Here is a 20,956-nt window from a genome sequence, read left to right as displayed (position 1 = left end):
ACCACACAGATATGCCTTCTCTGGGCTCATCAATGGCTTTGTATCCAGAGCACTCCAATGGACAAATGCTTCGATTTCTATGTACAGCTGTTCCATGCATGGCACACTGAACTCCACAACGCTGTGGTTGGTGATCTCCTGGGCAGAAACCTGAGGGAACCCTCCTTTCTCCCTGTCATATAGCTGCTACCTTAAGTACTAGCCTTCTTCCCTCGGCAGGAGCAAGATAACATTATCTTACCTTTCCCGCCCCGACCTGGCCACAGTGATCCATGCGACGGTCACCTCCAGGCTTGACTACTATAATTCGTTCTATGCGGGGCTGCCCTTGAAGCTGTCCCAGAAACTCCAGTGGGTGCAGAATGCAGCAGCGAGGCTCCTCGCGGGGTCTCTGCCATGGGAGCATATTCACCCAGTGCTTTTCCAGCTTCATTGGCTCCTGGTGGAGTACAGGGTAAGATTTAAGGTGTTGGTTTTGACCTTTAAAGCTTTTCACAGCCTAGGACCCTCATATCTATGGGACTGCCTCTCCCGGTATGCCCCATGGAGAGCCTCAAGGTCCATAAATAGCAACACCCTAGTGGTCCCGGGCCCTAAGGAAGTTAGATTAGCTTCAATCAGAGCCAGGGCCTTTTCAACACTGGCTCCGACCTGGTGGAATGCTCTGCCTCATGAGACCAGGGCCCTGCAGGATCTGATTTCTTTCCACAGGACCTGTAAGACAGAGTTGTTCCACCTGGCCTTTGACTTGGAGCCAATTTGATTCCCTCCCCCTCTTTCTTTTTCCTTTTCCTTTCTCCTCCTGTGATGAGGCTGCATTTTAATATTTTAATATTTTAATGTTTCAATATTTTAATTGTTGTATTTTAATCTTGTTTTTAAGCTGCATTCATTCAACTTGTTTTTATTATTGCTTGTTAGCTGCCCTGAGCCCGGCCTTGGCTGGGGACGGCGGGGTATAAATAAAAAATATTATTATTATCAAGTGGAAGGGAATCTCATCTGTCTGCTTCACCAGGTGAACTTATGGAATTGCCCCCCACCTGAGCTCTCCACCCATGTCTTATTTGTGCATCAAAGTCATGATCCATCAGTGCAATCACTCGGGTATTCTGTGTCCACAGCAGTCTTCTGTTTGCCTTCACTGTCCTTGCTCATGATCACTCAGACACATGGTTTCTGTGCAAAGTACAACTTGAATCTGGCTCGGGAGCATCTGGGTTTTCAGCTTTCTCTACTGATAGCTAGCTGAGTGTGGCATAGCTGAGGGCTGGGCAACTCTCCTCGCTCTTTTTCTTGGTGATAATCTGTAAGAGAAGCATAGGTAACATGAAGAGGTAGCAGTTTCCACATTTAGAGCCCTTCTGGACTGCCTCCCTTTTGCCATGCTCAAGGAGAGCCCCCCCCCCCCCGTTTTCAGCAGCCACAGGGAAGCAAAAATCAGTGGGGAATTCTTAATTTTTCTGAAATCCAGCTGCTTCTGCAGTGCATGTTCCAATAGTGGCCATTAGTAAAATAGGGACCTCTCCCCAATTACATGGTGTTCACCAGGAGCATGGAAAAAGACAAGAAATTTTCATAGGTGTACATGTGTACAAAGAACACCTAAATCATTAAAGACAAACATATCACATTTTCGTCACCACAAACGGATGTGGCCCAGACTAATTCATGCAGTTGTGGTGCAGGTATACATTTAATGCAGATTGTAACGCCAACACTAAATGAGTCAGAAGGATGGAGGAAATGGGTGGGATGGGAGGTTGTGTTATATTCTTGTGTAATCTTCTCCCACAGAAATTTAGGGGAAACCTAGCCCTCTGCTCATCTGCTGAGCTATGTGTGGAGTTTTATAATTTGTGTCTATTCTGATAAACTGTGGAGATCAGGCAGGCTTGATAGGATGGAATGTCCTGCTTTGCATGTTGGACGGTATGTGATTCTGTTTCCTTATGTAATTGTAATGATCTCAGGCAGGCAAGCAAGCTCCGGTAAGAATGAATCAGTCTCTGGCAGTTTTATGGTACGTTTATTTACAATTAACACCAAGCTAGTGGCTCCGAGCTTGCCACTCTTAGCTATGAGTTGGTCACTCTGAGTCTCTGCCCCTTTTGCAGCACAAAGGGAGTTAGGGGGAGGCGGGTGGATGCTATCTAGAGACTGTGAATCTGTTAACTCTCTCTCTCTTCTGGTGTTTCTTCTGCTAGCTGTTCTCCATCCAGTGTATCCCAGCTTCTGCCTTCTGAACTATGCCCCTCTGCAAACCACTGTTCCAAATCTATACTGTCCTCCTGCTCCTGAGAAGATTCAGGATCAGTGTGAGGGGTGGCTCCCACCATTCTTCCTTGGTGCAGCCCTCCTCAGAATGGTCCCTGAAAGTGCCAGGGCTCTAAAAGGATGTTGGCGTCCTCCTGCCTCTTTCCAAGGAGACACCAGGGGAACATTTAGGGGACTAGCCTAGTCCCCTTAGTCCATTGACCACACACCACTGATGTCAATATTAAATAGCACCAGATATAAGAGAGTCCCGGGTGAGACAGAGACAATACAAATCAAAAGCATTTGCAGATGAGGCGGTGATTTCTGTAGAAGAACCAATAGTGTCAATTCTGAAAGCATTAGGAGAGATAAAAGTTTTTGGAGAAATAGCAGGTCTTAAGATTAACCAAGATAAAACCAAGCTCCTGGTAAAAAAAACATGAATGACGAGAGTAAAAATGAATTGCAAATATATATGGATATAAAATTTACAGCATGTTACGGTTTAAGAGAAAATTATAATGTTATATAGATGGTACCGAACACCTAGTAAATGGGGCAAAAAATGTATAAATAAAAGTCAAATAGATGTTGGAAATGTAAAGAGAAAAAAGCACCTTTTTCACATGTGGTGGTCTTGTAATAAGGTTAAAGCTTACTGGAAAATGATATATAATGAATTGAAAAAGATAACATTCATTTAAAAAACCCAGAAAGAAACTTTTCTTTTTGAAATTATAAGATTAGAACTACCCAAACAGTAGAGAAATTTATTTATGTATGCAACTACAGCTGCAAGAATATTATTTGCCCAAAAGTGGAAGGATGAAGAGGCCCCAACAAAAGAAGATTGGATACAAAAACCAATGGAGTATGCAGAAATGGTGAAACTTATCAGAAGAATAAGAAATCAAGACTACAACAGAAAACAGAATGAACAGAAAAACGGTTCTTCCTCCATCAGAGTCTGCAGAGCTGGTGCAGAAAACCTGAAGAGACAATACTGAAACAAACAAGGGAGGAACCTAGGAATAGCCCTCATAATTCCAATGGCCTTTATCTGAAAAGACAGCATTGGGCAATTCCGACTGCTCCGTCTGGAAGATATTCCTGCCCTTAATTGAAGATTAGATGCTGTACAACCAGGTCAACATGCCATTATCCCTGAATTATGTGGACATAAAGCAGCAGGGTTTAATGGACCAAAAGTTCACCTAGATGAAAATGTAAACATGTTTTTAAGGATTGCAGTTGTTGGAAATTAACGTAGATACATTGGGTCAGTCAACCTGGCCTAGGGGATCAAACTGGGCCAATTTGATTTGAGATCTGGGCTCTGTCCGGAATCCAGTGCACAGCCCTATTTGTCATGGAAGGATCACCTCATGGCGAGGTATGGATTGGTTGTGACTGACTCTCCTCAGAGGGGTGGTGAACTAGTAAAGGTAGTCCACCGGAGAAATGGATGAAACCTCAGGGATTTCTGAAGGCTCTGAGGTATTTTCCAGGCAGCACAACTGGTGCTCCTTTTGAGACCCTAGCTTCAGTGTGGAATGTTGGGATGGAGTGGGTCGTTGACATTATTGCGCCGAAGCATCTTGAGGACTCCAGGAAGCTCCTTAGATTTCTGAGCAGCCCTGGGCAATAAAACGGGCATGATTACGCCAAAGGGCAGGTGGCATAAGTCTCTGCAAGAATCCAAGAGAAAAGAAGAAGAGGAGGAGGAGGAGGAGGAGGAGGAGGAGTTTGGATATGATAACCCACTTTATCACTACCCAAAGGAGTCTCAAAGCGGCTAAGAATCTCCTTTTACCTTCCTCCCCCACAACAAACACTCTGTGAGGTGAGGGGCTGAGAGACTTCAGAGAAGTGTGACTAGCCCAAGGTCACCTAGCAGCTTCATGTGGAGGAGCAGGGAATCAAACCCGGTTCACCAGATTACGAGTCCACTGCTCTTAACCACCACACCACGCTGGCTGAGGTATGGTCACATAGCCTACCACACAGCAGTGATGAAAGCAAATATGTTGTGTCCTTCAGTCTCTAAAGCACCTTCAGTGATTACCCAGCAAAACTGTTTATAACACATATAACACAACACCAGCCTTAAAATACCTACATTGGCTCCCAGTATCTTTCTGAGCACAATTCAAAGTGTTGGTGCTGACCTTTAAAGTCATAAATGGCTTCGGCCCTGTATACCTGAAAGAGCATCTTCACCCCCATCTTTCATCCCAGACATGGAGGTCCAGCTCCGAGGGCCTTCTGGTGGTTCCCTCACTGTGAGAAATGAGGTTACAGGAAACCAGGCAGAGGGCCTTTTCAGTAGTCATGCCCGACCTGCAGAACGCCCTCCTGTCAGATGTCAAGCAAACTATCAGACAAAGAAGACACCTGAAGGCAGCCCTCTATAGGGAAGTTTTTAATGTCCGATGTTTTATTGTGTTTGATGTGGTGGCTTCTTCTTCTTACCATTATTATTATCATTATCATAATTATCAATTATCAATTATCCATTATCCATTATCCATTATCCATTATCCATTATCCATTATCCATTATCCATTATCCATTATCCATTATCAATTATTAACAACAACAACAACAACAACAACAACGGGTGCCGATTCTATTTTATTTTTTAATCTGGTGCTGAAGTGACTTCAAAGCAATCCATTACAATCTATTGCAGCCCAAAGGATGTTCCCTCTGGAATTTGTTACACACACACACACACACACACACACACGGTGCACACACATACACATGAATTTGCAAATCTTTTCTTGGCTACGCAGAGCTTAAATACGTGACCTTTCACACACCCTTTCAAAGACATGCATTGGAGAGGATCCCTAACTCGACAGAGAAAGAGAGAGGGAGGGGGACCTGAAATACAAGACAAAACTATATCAGTATTGGATATAGCATTTTACACTGGAATATGGGATATTCTTATTTTATACAGGACAGGTGGTAACCCTACTATGCTGTGCAGGATTTAAGTTGGATTTAGTTTTATATATATATATGTTTCATCAGGATTCATTCTTTGCACAGTGTTTCAGTGTTTTTATATAAAGGTAAAGGTACCCCTGCCCGTACGGGCCAGTTGTGTCCCACTCTAGGGTTGCGTGCTCATCTCGCTCTAGAGGCCGTGAGTCGGCGCCGTCCGAAGATACTTCTGGGTCACGTGGCCAACGTGACGAAGCTGCTCTGGCGAGCCAGCACCAGCGCAGCACACGGAAACGCCGTTTACCTTCCCGCTATAAAGCGGTCCCTATTTATCTACTTGCACTTAAGAGTGCTTTCGAACTGCTAGGTGGGCAGGAGCTGGGACCGAACGACGGGAGCTCACCCCGCCATGGGGATTCGAACCGCCGACCATACGATCGGCAAGTCCTAGGCACTGAGGTTTTACCCACAGTGCCACCCGCGTCCACCCATATATATATATGTGTGTGTGTGTGTGTATGCCCTTTTGCAGGTTGTGAAAACAACCATGCCACCAAAAAATGCATTGATGCACACTTGAATGAACTTTATTACAGTCACAGACCAGGATAAAAAACAAAACACACACACAGACACACACAGACAAAAAAAACCCCCATATAAATAAAATAGCAGTTAGGATTTTTTAAAAAACTGATAATTGTTAGAGCAAATGAGGACAAAGAAACAAGCATAGGATAAAACATCTGAATAAAATACAAGATTAAACACGGATAATGGATGGATAAAAACTGATAATTAAAACAGATAAGAACTAAAAACAAATAAAAACATGCAGTTAAAACAACTGTAAGAGCATAAGAACTAAAAGAGTCACAGTTAAAACAACTATAAGAGGCTGCAGAGTAGAAGCCTCTGAAATAGAGGACACTCACAGCATTAGAAACTTATGTGCAAATATGGTTAAAACAGACAATTAAAACAATGTACAACAATAAATTTAGAAACAATGTACAACAATAAACTATCCCAGGGAGTTGACTCACAGTCACCCATGGAACCGAGTTTGGGGATTTTCATGCCGGACTATTTTGAATTGGCCGATGGTCTGCGCCTACAGATATGTACACAGAATCTGGCGACCATCCAAGTCATCTTCTGATCTTTGCCTAACAGCAAAAGGTCAAATATTTGCTTTTGCGGGAGGTCGGCGAGCCTCACCAGTAGGAAATCAATCATCTTATTACGTGCCTCTTCATAAAAGGGACATCTAAAGAACAAGTGTTCTGGGCTTCCTATCTCTCCCAAAGGACAGGTGCAAAATCTCTGAGCATAGGCTCCATCCAGGACCGGAGAGGGAAGAGCCGAGCTTCTGGCGAGTGTAAAGGCCCTTCTTGCATTTCTAGATACGAGAAAGAAGAGATATGCTGCCAGTGCGGCTATATATCTCTCAATTTCTCCAATTTTATAGTCGGGGCACCTTGCGCAGTCCTGTTGTCTCTTGGTGTCTAATATTCTTTGCCTGACTGTAGCTTTTGCCTGGCCCAAGCCAGACTTAGAAGGGCTTGAGGGGCAAAACCCAGTTTCTGGAGGGTGTTCAGGACTGCAGTCTGCCAGCCTGACTGGAATTGGTCGCAGAGGATCAATGGGGCTATCCCTCGGGGGAGCAGACTCAATGTCAGCCATTAGTAGATTGATGTTAGGCAGATGCTAGCCTCCACTCTCATCACCCCCATTTCCAATCTAACCCATGCGTTTGAGACACATCTGGGGACTTGTAGGAGAGCTCTAAGAAGTCTAGATTGAACTCTCTCAAGGGGGGAGAAAGCAGAGGAAGGCAGACCCAAAAAGGAACCATAAAGGAGTTGTGCCAAAGTTTTGGCCTTGTATAATTTTAGAGCTGCGGGGACAAAGAAGCCCCCTTGTGCTCTGAAGAATTTAAGGATACAATTTGTGTTTTTTCCCACTGAACTCCCGATGGAGTTTATGTGTAGTTTATTGGTTCCTGAGGCCTGTACCACCATTCCTAGATACTTGTAGTTTGTGACTTGTTCTAATTTATGGCCTTGGAGTTCCCAGCTTCTAAGCTTTGGTTTTCCCCCAAAAGCGAGTATCTTGGTCTTTTGATAGTTGATTTTGAGACATTCAGATTCACAGTATGCTGTGAACTTTCTTAGTGCTCTTTTGAGTCCAATGGGGGTTCTAGATAGAATTACTGCATCATCGGCATATAGCAGGACTGAAATATGCCGATTTGCGAGCTTCGGCGGGTGGAGTTCTGAGTCATTGAGTGCAGATACTAAGTTATTTAGATAGAAATTAAATTGTTGTTGTTGTTTAGTTGTATAGTCATGTCCGACTCTTCGTGACCCCATGGACCAGAGCACGCCAGGCACTCCTGTCTTCCACTGCCTCCCGCAGTTTGGTCAGACTCATGCTGGTAGCTTCGAGAACACTATCCAACCATCTCGTCCTCTGTCGTCCCCTTCTCCTTGTGCCCTCCATCTTTCCCAACATCAGGGTCTTTTCCAGGGAGTCTTCTCTTCTCATGAGGTGGCCAAAGTATTGGAGCCTCAGCTTCAGGATCTGTCCTTCCAGTGAGCACTCAGGGCTGATTTCATTAAGAATGGATAGGTTTGATCTTCTTGCAGTCCATGGGACTCTCAAGAGTCTCCTCCAGCACCATAATTCAAAAGCATCAATTCTTCGGCGATCAGCCTTCTTCATGGTCCAGCTCTCACTTCCATACCTCACTACTGGGAAAACCATAGCTTTTACTATACGGACCTTTATTGGCAAGGTAAATAGTAGAGGGGCCAATAGGCCTCCATGCCTGACTCCTTTGAAGGTTTTAATAGGTGTCCTAGGCGGCTGCACCTGACTCTAAGAGCCGTGTTTGCATGCAGTGCCTGAATTAAGAGCAGGAGCCTTCTATCTATATTGGTACCCTGTAGTCTGTCACAGAGTCTGGTTCTGGAGACTGTATCAAAGGCTGCTTTTAGGTCAACAAAGGCTGCGTATAGTGAGGCATGCCCTCCTGATTTGTATTTGTCAATGAGATGTTGTAACATTAGGCAGTGATCTGTCGTGGACCTTCCGGGTCTGAAGCCCGGTTGTTCTATTGGCCAGGATATCTTCATTCTCTAGCCATTCTGTAAACTTATTAAGGTGGTGCTTTGAGTAGAGTTTACTAATCACACTTAATAGGCTAATCGGCCTATAATTTCCTGGGTCCCCTCTGTTGCCCTTTTTATAGATTGGAACTATTATGGCTGTTCCCCATTCCCTTGGGATGCGGCCAGTGTCATCTATGTAAGTGAAGAGGGTGGCTGAGAAAGGTGCCCACCAATCTGCCTTGATGCACACTTCCAGTGCAAACCTATCAAGGCAGAGCGTGGAAGGCCCGCCTGTAATTCTTACACTTGCTCACCAGGGGGTGCTCCAATAAAGGAGACAATTTGATGCCTCACCAGAAATGTAAGCGCTGGAGAGAAGAGCAATTTCATAAAAGTGCATCATTTTGATGATGATTCCATTTTGTTTTGAGCCTATGACCTAGCTAAACTGAAAAGGCCTGTGCTTGCCTGCCTTTTACAGTACAGAACAAGTACTGTACATAGTGAATGTCCGTCAAGTTTGCCATATTTCAAAAAGTGAAAATCCAGATACAAAAGCTGTTGAACTCTTTTTGGCAAAGTTGTTGAGCTGTTTTCGCAAAATCTCAGAATAATTATAATGATGATGATTATTATGATGATGATGATGAAGTTTTTGAGCTATTTTTAAGGTAATTCAGCAAAATCATGACTTCCGAGGGTTGCCATAGGTCCAGATTTTCACAGACATTTAAGTGATTTCCACCCAGACCCTTCTTTTGACTGCTCTATTCCAGCTTTGTCCAGGAAATTCTGGATGTATAATAATAATAATAATAATAATAATAATAATAATAATAATAATAATAATAATAATAATAATTTATTATTTATACCCTGCCCATCTGGTTGGGTTTCCCAAGCCACTCTAGGCAGCTTCCAACAAAAGATTAAAAATACATTAAAACATCAGTCATTAAAAACATCCCCAAACAGGGCTGCCTTCAGATGGCAACCCTAATGTCCATTCCAGAGCACTGCAAAGAATAAATTCTAGGAATCATGGCCACTGTGTGCATGAAAAGAGAATAATCCAGGCATGACAATTGTGATTAACCCTGAATTGTTTTGTAGACAGATGAAAGAGGATACTAGGAGACATTTAATGAATAGGAAAATTAGTCAAAATCTTAATAAAGAAAGACTGTGAAATGGCAGGACATTATGATGAGAGCTGGTTCAGAATGTTGACATTGTGTTGCAACTATTAAGATTGTGACGTTGTGTTGCAACCATAAGATTGTGATTAAGATTGTGACATTGTGTTGCAACTATTAAGATTGCTGAAATCCTTTGATGGGTGACTAGTAATCTGGAAGTGTATTAAAAAATATATTGTTTTGGATGTGGTTCTCTGCAGCCACCTCCTGAATGTTGAGGCTGTCCCTACGCACATTTGTATTTCAGCAATCTTTTCACTCGGAGCTTGCATCATTTTCTTTTGGGTTTCTGAGAGGGATACCTTCAGTCTAGGAACCCCTTTTTAAACTTCTCCAAAAGTTTGGGGTCAGGAGTGGGATGACTGTAACCCTGTGGAGTCTCAGGAACTGGACTGGATTGGAGAGACTGGGACTGGCAGATGTGCCTCAGAAACAACCAGAGTGGCAAGGGATCCAATGTTTTAAAAAACCCTCACTCTTTGCCTGCCCTGCCCTCACCATCATTCAGCTCTAGCTTTTCAGAGGCTTGCATGAAGGTAAGAGCCTTAATTCCTATGTTATTTAATGCAGGCTTTAACTGCAAATTTACCGTATTTTTCGCTCTATAACACGCACCCGACCATAACACACACGTAGTTTTTAGAGGAGGAAAATCCGTAGGCATGCCACCCGTAGGCATTCCCTCCATAACACGCACAGACATTTCCCCTTACTTTTTAGGAGGAAAAAAGTGAGTGTTATGGTGCAAAAAAATACGGTATTTCATTTTGTTTGAAAAGGTATTTTCCAGCTGGTTTGTTGTTTTTGTTGAAGTAGCGTTTTAGTTGCTGCAGGTTATATTGCTGGATTTGCTGCTTGTCCTGGATATGCTGGGTTGCAACCAAAAGAATTATATAGGGGAATTTTCTGTTGTTCTGATTTGTTTTGTTAATATGAAAACCATAGATAAAATACAAAAAAGCTAAAAAGGTGCGAAAGACTATCATTTAAAAGTAATTAAACTATAGAATTAACCCCCCCAAAAAAATCAAATCTATTAAAATACAGATAATAAAAACAGCACTACACTATTAAAAGAGTTTTCCTTAGTTCCCAAAAACTTATCAAGAATAAAACAGTCTTCGCTTGCTGGCAGGACAACAATTAGGGAGCCCAGTGCAAAATCCCCTAGACCTATTTGTTTGGAATTTAGTGAATATTTTTCATCCCCCAATGAGCCTGCAAATTTCATCTAGAAGCAGTTATAACCATTTTTAAAAAATAATAAAAGTTGCCATAACAATGAGGAAGCGTAAAACTTCTGTTAACTCCATTGGGATTCAGATTCATTCCTGAGCTAAATCAGACAGCCCCCTAATCAAATCAGTCCAAGACAAATCAGGTTGTTTTCCAGAGCACCAAATGGGTGTCGGAAATGAATATTGTCATCAGCACACCCTACTACTGACTATCATGTTCACTTCAAAACTCATCAGTGCCAGTCCTACTCAGGGTTGACCCACTAAAGTTAACAGGCACAGCTAACTTGAGTCTGTTCATTCCAGTGGGTCTGCTCTGAGTAGGGCTTAGTTGGCTACAACCCAATATGTTTGGGAAGCACCTGCATAGGTAAAAATGGATATGTTATCATCCCAAGTTAAGGGTGTTAGAGTGTTGAGTTTGTGTATGAGGAAAGGTTGCAGCCTGAATAGCTCAGGTGGTTAGAGCGTGGTGCTGATAATGCCAAGGTTGCAAGTTCAGTCCCCCTATGTGGAAACTGTATATTGCTACATTGTAGGACATTGAACTAGAATTACTAGATTATTCTCAGGGTCCCTTCCAACTCTACAATTCTATGATTCTATGATTTGAGAGTGGCCATGTAGCTTGTTTCACAGAAGACAGCCCTCAGTTTGAAGGGCTATTAGAGGACAGGCTTCTATCTGAAGGGTTGATTTGTCCAAGTCTGGTTTAAACATACAGAACTTTAAGAAGGGAGAGGAGGGAGGCCTTGAAACTGTCTGTCAACAGGTGTGGTGCCAAAACTATGGGCGTTTAGCCAGGAATTTTGTGCAGGGTGAGGCCTCCAGAGGGCGCCAGTTAGAATTGTTTCACCAACTCTCCCAGTATCTTTGCTGAGCTTTACCTCTCAACCTTCTATTTTCATCACAGGGGAAGCAAATGTCAGTGACCCCTTCCCTGCCACAGGCCACACACCCACCCCGGCCAAACCACCAGTGGCGTAGCGTGGGGGGTGCCAGGGGTGCCAGCCGCACCGGGCGCAACATTTGGGGGGGGGGCACGCGTTTGGCCGGCCCTCCTTGAGGAAGCAGGAACCCCACTGTCCAGGCGGAGAGACCTCCTCCCGCCGCCAGCCTTCGGAAGGCTGCTCCGAAGCCTGGCGGTGGGGCAGAGAGCAGTGGCGTAGCGTGGGGGGTGCAGGGGGTGCACGCCGCCTGCCATGCCGCCCTGGCTGCTTCAACCGCGTCCGACAGCCGGCTCGAGGCTCCTTCCGGCCGGGTCTCCCGACGGGGCGCTGCGGGCGGAGGCTCCGGCACCAAGCGCCACGCCGCCCAGGCTCGGGTCGCTGTCTGGATGCGCACAGCCCGCCAAATGCACCATCGGCGGCGCTCTAGTGCCTGCGCGCCCAGACCGCCCACCCGCCCCGACGGGGCCCCCCCTCACCAGCGCCGGAGGCCGGCCGACGCACTGGCCCCAGAGCCGCCCCCTCCCCGCGCCAGAAAGAAGCCCCCTCCCCGCGCCAGAAAGAAGCCGCGTCGGGACTAGCCGGGCCAGGGAGGGAGACTGAGAAGGCTGCGCCGCGACGCCCAAAGATGCGCGTCTTGACGCAAAGGGGCCCGCGGCACCCAGACGCGGACGGGACCCTCTCCCCCTGACCCGCCACTGAACTGCAATTTCCAGCTCCCTTGGCAAATCCCAGTCCCCAATCCCCAAGATGCTTTATTTGAGGCAGGGGTCCTTTAATTGCAAAAACAACACCACGGAGGGCAGTAGTCACCACGACGTTTGCCCCAGAGTAGAGCCGTCAGTATTAATGACCATGGTTAGGGGTTAGGGGGCGCAAATTACTTGCCTTGCCCCGGGTTTGGGGGTGCAAATTACTTGCCTTGCCCCGGGTGCTGATAACCCACGCTACGCCGCTGCAAACCACCATTCGTTTGGGTGCAGTTCCTCCTCGGCTTCGGCTTGCAGAGACAATCCTGCAGCTTGGCCTTCTAAAGATTAAAATTAAGGATAGGAAAGGAATGTGGGAAGGAGGTATAATCTTGCAGAGGAAATAGTATTTTCTCCCCCCACCCCCAGTCCTTTCCATGGCCTTGCATCACCTTTGACCTCAACAATTCCTTTCCTGCCAGGTTCCTGGCCAGAGCGAAGTGGCTTCTGTCTCTCCTGAACACTGCATGAGCTACTGGGCCCAATCACTGTGCCTTTGGGTGAAGGGGAGTCCCAGGGCTGCAGGGATCTGCAAGGCAGGAAAGTGAGGAGGGGGATAGAGACAAGGGTGGGTGGTAGTGTTGGAAAATTCCATTCCACCTTAAGTTGCAGACGTTTGAAATTGTTACATGCACTACAGACTCAGGATCACTAGTCAGAAGTCTAGGGGTCTTGAGATGTTTGCAGATGCAAGTTTTGGAAGTGACACCACAGATGGCACAAGCAATTCCAGGGTGTGCTACATGTACAACCAGTGTCTGTTTGACTGGTTGTGCAAGAAGCAGACAATAGTGAGCCTGAGTTCTTGTGAAACTGAACTCAATGTACTGTGCTATTCACTTATGGATTGTAAATGGTTGTTGCAACTGTTTCAGGACGTCAGGGTTAATGTGACATGTCCTTTACAGGTTTATAAAGGCAACAGGTCCTGTTTGGCTTTGCTAGCTTCAGAGAGTTGCAAGCAAAGAACCAAGTACTTGCAGATAGTTACATCGTGCAAAGGAGTCTATTCAGAAAGGACTCATTCAGGTGTCCTACATGCCAGGAAACGAAATTCCTGTTGTCTAAAGTTGTTAACAGGGAACAGGTATATGTACAACAGTTGCAGTTAGGTTGAAATACTGCATCGCAGGTTACATGGAAAGGGGGAGGATGTTGGAAAATTCAATTCCACCATAACTTGCAGACGTGTGAGATTGTTACACGTCACATGTCTGTTTACATTCCAGCACAGTTTGCTGGGAACTTCCATTGTGTGTAGGTTTTGCTTTTGACTCACTCTGAGGAGACAAGAGATGACATGTTTCCTTTGTCCTGATTTATACTCAATAAATCTGTAGCTTGTTAATATGTTTCCACAAGCCTCACACCACTTCTGTTTGCGCAGTATGCTCTGCTGATATAGTGTGCTCAGGCTTTGAAGTCTGAGTCGCTGATTTACGTCGCACCAGAGGTTGGGGGATCATCACGGCTGGAAGGGCATGATCCAGCTGGGGGCTAGCCAGCTAGCATCTCGTCCCCTGAAGGATGCCGACAGGTAGATGCCTGGATTTTGACACCAGGCAGTGAATGAAGAAATAAATGGGGGACTAACTGATTGGGAGAGCTAATCAGGTGAGACCCTCCCCCAGTGCGTCTCATAGGATGGGAACCTCCCACCACAGCACCCACATTAGAGCTTCTACCTTTCCTCTGCCTGTGCTGTTTCCAGATGTAACAAGGAAATGTTACTTGGTTTAACTGTAAATATATATTTTTAAATGTCTAGAGGACACACACATGAAACCTAGGTTTTCTGCATATGTGGATAATGTTATGCTTCTCTGGTTATTCTCAGATCCCAGAAGATGCAAGCCTCTCGCCAGTGCAGGCAGGGTCATAGCCCAAATACAGCAGAACCCCAGAACCAAACAAGGTCAAGCACAGAGAATCAGACTAGATCCAACCAGGATCCAGAAGCAACGTGTGAAAAGCATCAAGGGTGGGCCCCCTCAGCACTGTGGATTGAACTGGATGAATCTCAGGGTCCCCAGTGTGGGGAGAGCCAGTGTGGTGTAGTGGTTAGGAGCGGTGGACTCGTAATCTGGTGAACTGGGTTCGCTTCCCCACCCTTCCACATGCAGCTGCTGGGTGACCTTGGGCTAGTCACACTTCTCTGAAGTCTCTCAGCCTCACTCACCTCACAGAGTGTTTGTTGTGGGGGAGGAAGGGAAAGGAGAATGTTAGCCACTTTTGAGACTCCTTTGGGTAGTGATAAAGCAGGATATCAAATCCAAACTCTTCTTCTTCTTCCCCTCCAACTCCACAATTCTACAATTCTTTGGCCTTGCCTGATCATCTGGGTCCTTGACCTGGGGAGATGACAGATGTCGGATCATCTCAGATTTCTTCAGTTGAGTGCCGGCTTTAACTCGGACCCATCTCTAGGTGGTTTAGTGGGAGTGAGGCTGAAGAGAATATAAGGCAGAAATGATGATAGAGAAATGTCCTAGCTTGGGGCTCTGGGTGCAGAGAGGAGGGAAGCTCAGTATGAGGGCTTGAAACTTCTTGTTATAGGTTATGTTGAATATATTGTTGTGTAATACAATGGTACCTCAGGTTACAGATGCTTCAGGTTACAGACTCCGCTAACCCAGAAATAGTATCTCGAGTTAAGAACTTTGCTTCAGGATGAGAACAGAAATTGTGTGGTGGCGGCATGGCGGCAGCAGGAGGCCCCATTAACTAAAGTGGTACTAAAGTGGTACCTCAGGTTAAGAACAGTTTCAGATTAAGAACAGACCTCCAGAACGAATTAAGTTCTTAACCCGAGGTACCACTGTATATTTTTTTAAAAACTTTGTATTCAAATAAAATACCTTTTATGCCCTCTATGAATAAATATGTGTGTGTGTGTGTGTGTGTGTGCGTGAGTCTTTGACCCAGGTGGGAAAAAAAAGCCTAGTTTCATCACTGGATAGTTCGCACCTGGAAAGGGGACTGAATAGGCCCATAACTCCCTTGGCAGACTGGAAGTCCAGTGCTGCGTTACATTTTTGGATGATTAGATTTTTCCAGCTGGGGAGAAAAAGTTTCAGAGGTGTGCTGAAAAAGTTGCGACCTACCCTTAAGGTCCAACTCTTTCTTTCTCTCCACTGGAGGTTTTTAAACAGAGGTTGGAAGGCCATCTGTCAGGGATTCTTTAGCTGTGATTCCAGCTTTGCAGAGGGTTGAACTAAGTGATCCCTGGGATCCCTTCCCGCTCTATGATTCTATGATTCATTCACATCCTGCATATTTTGCTTGTCTGCCCTGCTTTTGTAGGAGCCTACAGCAGTACGAAGCTAAGATCTTTGTCCATTGCCACACCTAATTTGTTTGTTTGTTTTGCACCAGGCCCTCCCTGCCACCCTTGGCCTGTGCCCTCCTGAAAAGTTTCCTAATGGGGAATCTATGACCTGGGATGAGAAAAAAGGATCCCCTATCTCTTGCGGGTGGCGCTGTGGTCTAAACCACAGAGCCCAGGGCTTGCCGATTAGAAGGTCGGCGGTTCCAATCCCCGTGTTGGGTGAGCTCCCGTTGTTCAGTCCCTGCCAGAAGTGGCTTAGTCATGCTGGCCACATGGCCCGGAAGCTGTATGCCAACTCCCTTGGCCAGTAAAGCAAGATGAGCGCCACAACCCCAGAGTCATCCACGATGGTGGATCCACCTAATGGTCTGGGGACCCTTTACCTTTACCCCTTGCTTTAGGACATCAACTGGCCATCTCTCTGCAAACAGTTTAAGGGGCTATGGTTGGCTTGATCAATCTTGTATGCATTGCAGCTGTCTGACATTTAGATGGCTACGAGAGATTATTGCGGCATATTGCCAAGGAATGTGGAGTGGTGGTTGTAGCTGTTAGGTAAGTGCCATCTCCATCTTGCCATTGCTCCCTGATTACGCTCTTAAAACCCAAGGCATTGCAGCACCTGTGGCGAAACACCCATTGCTGCACCTGCAATGGGAATGCAAGCTGCTAAAGGAGTCTCCCCTGCTCTCCTCAACAACAGGGGAAGCGTTCCAGAGAGATCTTTTGCCAGTCCCCCTAGAGACAAGGGAGACCAGAAACGCTCTTTTAATCAAACCTCTAAATTTGAAAAAGAGCTGTTAGAAAATAAGATTACGTTGCTTTCTAAAATGCATAAATTAATGCATACAAAAGATAAACAGGTTACATCAGCTATGATACACTGGGTGAGGGACTTCGGAAATAATATGCAACTTACAGCATGGCAGAAGTTATGGAACTGAGACTTGAGGTTTACAGCATGTTATACTTTGAAAGAAAATTGTATGAAAATGAGGTATTGTTGGTACTTAACTCTTAGTAAATTAGCTAAAATGTATAAAACAAGGTCACATACATGCTGGAAATGTAAGGAAAAAGAAGGTAACTTTTATCACATGTGGTGGACTTGTAAAGTACCGGTAGTAAAAAAATTTTTGGAGATGACATATAATGAACTGGAAAAAATGTTTAAAATAACATTTCCTTTAAAAACCCCTAAACTTTCCTTCTAGGAATTCTGGGTGCCGAAATACCAATGGGTCAGAAAAGACCATTTATGTACACGACCACTGTGGCTCGGATGTTACTAGCACAGAGATGGAAAGAAGACATACCAGAGAAGAATGGCAAATTAAACTGATGGCATATGCCAAAATGGCAAAAATGACCAGAAGAATTAGAAAGCAGGAAGACCAAAATTTTAATAAGGAATAGGGAAAATATATTATTTTCCTTAAAAATCACTGTAAACAATTGAAATTATTATTAGGATGGGAATGATGCTTTCAGTTTAATGTTGAACTTTGCTTGTAATGGAGATTTAACAGATTTGGATTAATAGAGAAGAAGCAGGAGGAAAAATGTTAACATAAGGACCCACAAAGGGGAGGAGGGAAGTTCAGGGGCATCTATGGAATTCTCTTTTTATTGGTTGTTTGATCATTGTTTGTAAATTTCAAAATTAATAAATCTTATCTAAAAAAAGAGATTCATTTCTAAATCAGCATATGCAAATGTTATAAGAATCACTGTCCTCTCTTCTCCTTTCCTCCCACCCATGGTGTTTATGGTGATCCCTGCTTGGCCCCTGAGCTGTCTATTCAGATGTCATTTTTTCCGATGTATTCAGATGTAATTCTCAACTGATTTCCCCCCTCCAGATTGATGCTGGAGTACCAGATCACATCCACGTCTTTTTGAAGTGATGGTGATGCATTAGAATTTCTTCGTTGTTCTCCCCATCCCACTCACTTTTCATCCCACTGTTGCTCAGTTTTGTTGTTGTTGTGGTTGCTAACTTTTGGATTCTGCAGCATGGAAGGCCACTTTCCCAACACACCACCTTTGTTGCATCCACAACAACTGCATTCTATAACATGTATTGCTGAACACATGACGTATAGCTATACAATGACCATGATACAAGCCAGAGTTTATTAAAGGTTTCATTTCAATTAAGCTCTCTTTACTGATTCGTATCGGTGTGGAGGTTGAGAGAAGCAGCAATTGTGTACACTTGAGAAATTTGCTTCCTATATGACACATTTGGGGAAAGTCTAAACAATTCAAAAGACAGGTACATCCATACCTCTTGTTACGTTCGGTTCAGGTTACGTCTTTTCAGGTTGTGTCCCGCGGAAGTACCGGAAAGGGTTACTTCCGGGTTTCGCCGCTCGTGCATGCGCAGACATGCAAAATTACATCATACGCATGCCCAGAAGCATCAAATCGTGACCCACGCACGCGCAGACACGGGTTGTGTTCCTTTCAGGTTGTGAATGGGGCTCCGGAACGGATCCTGTTCGCAACCAGAGGTACCACTGTATTTGAATTCTGGACAATGATTTGTTAAGAAACAACCAAAATACTTCAATATTCCATTCCAGCTTCACTGCAGATTTGTTTACTAAATCTTTGGGACAATCAACTGAAAGGTTTCAGTTCTCAGGAATTCTTGATGTGGGTGCTGATGAGTGCCAGAACTTCAATTGACCCCAAATGGAAAACTTACAGGAATTGCAACATTCGCTCTGGGTTAAAAATATGTGGCGTTTCGCACTAGCTGAAAAATAACACATAAACTACATGTTGACCAAGGCTTGGAAAATCTCAAAAAATTATAGGCTGCTTGGTCAGATTTTATCACACACACAACAAATGCAGACACACTGGACTCCTTCTCAACATGGCTTTCCTGATGGTCTTAAGTTCTCTACCTGCCTGATTTAAGTCTTTTCCAGATATTCTGCACTGTCCTATTTTGTATTTGTGATCATGAAACACAAAACCTCATTCTCTTCTCTATCTACTCAATGAAAGCAGAATATTGCTGAAATTTTTGCACGGCAAAAAAAAATTGTTTGTAAATTTATAACCTATAATAAGTTTACAAATGTACTGAGTTAATGAAGACATACACAAACAGCATTGATTGGGGAATCATAGCTACGTCATAGCGTTACTCTGTATACAAACTCAGAACAGTTTCTTCCGAGCTCATTTGGATGCAAACTTAACAATTAAAATCATTAAGCCACATGTTATCATTTTCAGTGCAGAGAGTGCTTATATAAGACAACCATTGGGGACATTGTTGACTGTAGATCATTCTTTATCCCTTTTTGTCTAAACAACAATCTTTTGCCAGTACAACTTGTAACAGGAACAATCTGAACATTGTTTCCACATTTGCAAATTTTCTCCTGGAATATTATTTGACACATATCTTGTGGGGCTGAAATTTTATTTTTCAGGTTGAGCTTGCTTGGTGTACAAGTGGAACAGCAAGAGTTCATCAGCCAGAACAAAATCAACACCATTTGAATACTCTTGCATCAACATCTCGATGCCATTGTGAACCTGTTCCTTGGTTGTTGCAGGTTTATCAAAAATAAAAAACTGCCAGCCGCACTCCTTTACACTGTTGCTCTTCTGTCTAGGTTGGCTTCCAGAACTACCATGACAGGGATAAATGAATTTATCCTAAAATTGTCTCTTGCAGAAAATTTGTCTAAGGCTTCAGGTGCTGTCCAATCATTGGTGGGTGTTGTGTGTTGTTGTTTTTTTGTACTCCCTTCCTTCTTTTGATAGTTTTGTACTCTGCATCTGATAAGAGTAAATTTTGCTTGCTGTTCAATTTCATCTCAAATCCTGTTCTCAAAACGGAACTGCCTTTTGGTCTTGCAAATATTTCATGATGTCTTCTTTCTAACTATATCATTGTTTTTTGTGCTCATGAGAGAGGCATTGTATGTGGTTCATGGCGGCTTACTCTGCCAGATCGGGGCCCCATTTTCCATAAAACACTGAACAGTTGACTTTGCTTGAAATGCATTGAAAGTGACACGTTTCCTTTATAAAATAATAAGAATAAGTATAATTCTATTATTTATTCCCCAGTATGCTTTGTTTGACCTCACCATGACAAACACCCCAGGTATCTGTGCTTTGGGTTATCCCTTTTAAAAATTAAATTAAATGGGGGTGGGTGGGTTATTGGGTTGTTTTTGTTTTGATCCTGGATTTTTTGTTTTTATATTCGTGATACAAAGCTCATTGTTGCGTAGAAGCAGCTGTATAGTGGCATGCCACTTATGGCTTTGTGTCGGAGGCTGTGGACAACATAGAGTTGTCTGCCAAAAGTGGGAGTTCCTGCACCTCTTTTTCAAGAAAAAGAGCTCTGGCAATTAGTAATTACCAAGCAAACAAATGATGATGATGATGAAGATAATGATGATAATTGATTTGTACCTCGTGGCAATTAGTAATTACCAAGCAAACCAATGATGATGATGATGAAGATGATGATGATAATTGATTTGTACCTTGCCCATCTATGGGGTGGACCCAGCCACTCTGGGCAGCTTCCAGCAAATATAAAAGCATTATAAACATCGAACATTAAAAAATACCTGAAGGGCTGCCTTTTGATATCTTTGTTTGACATCTGATGGGAGGGCATTCCACAGGGCGGGCACCACTACCGAGAAGGCCCTCTGCCTAGTTCCCTGTAATCTCACAGTGAGGGAACCGCTAGAAGGCCCTTGGAGCTGGACCTCAGTGTCCGGACTGAATAACAAGGGTAGAGCCACTCCTTCAGGTATACAGGGCTGAGGCCATTTAGGCCTTTAAAGGTCAGCACATCTATGAGCTGAGGGAGTGAGTTCCATGGTTTAACTTCTCATGGAATTCTACTCACTATTGATCCAGAGTAGATTCCAATGAATAGTTAGCAGTTGTTGTTGTTGTTGTTGTTGTTTAGTCATTTAGTCGTGTCCGACTCTTCGTGACCCCATGGACCAGAGCACACCAGGCACTTCTGTCTTCCACTGCCTCCCGAAGTTTGGTCAAACTCATGCTGGTAGCTTCGAGAACACTATCCAACCATCTCGTCCTCTGTCGTCCCCTTCTCCTTGTGCCCTCCATCTTTCCCAGCATCAGGGTCTTTTCCAGGGAGTCTTCTC

At 44.3% G+C, this 20,956-nt stretch overlaps 1 long non-coding RNA gene across 1 annotated transcript; it reads left to right on the top strand.

The window, feature by feature from the left end:
- Nucleotides 1–9,787: 9,787 nt before the first annotated feature.
- On the top strand, nucleotides 9,788–17,479 carry LOC308591156. Its single transcript, XR_014010000.1, has 2 exons — nucleotides 9,788–10,065; nucleotides 17,006–17,479. It is a non-coding gene; the product is annotated as an uncharacterized lncRNA (long non-coding RNA).
- The last annotated feature ends 3,477 nt before the right edge of the window (nucleotides 17,480–20,956 follow it).

This window comes from Podarcis bocagei (genome assembly GCF_964188305.1).
Source record: "Podarcis bocagei genome assembly, chromosome: 7".
Lineage (NCBI taxonomy): Eukaryota > Metazoa > Chordata > Lepidosauria > Squamata > Lacertidae > Podarcis > Podarcis bocagei.
The sequence above is the reverse complement of the archived record's forward strand: the minus strand, read 5'-3'. Positions and strand labels throughout refer to the sequence as shown.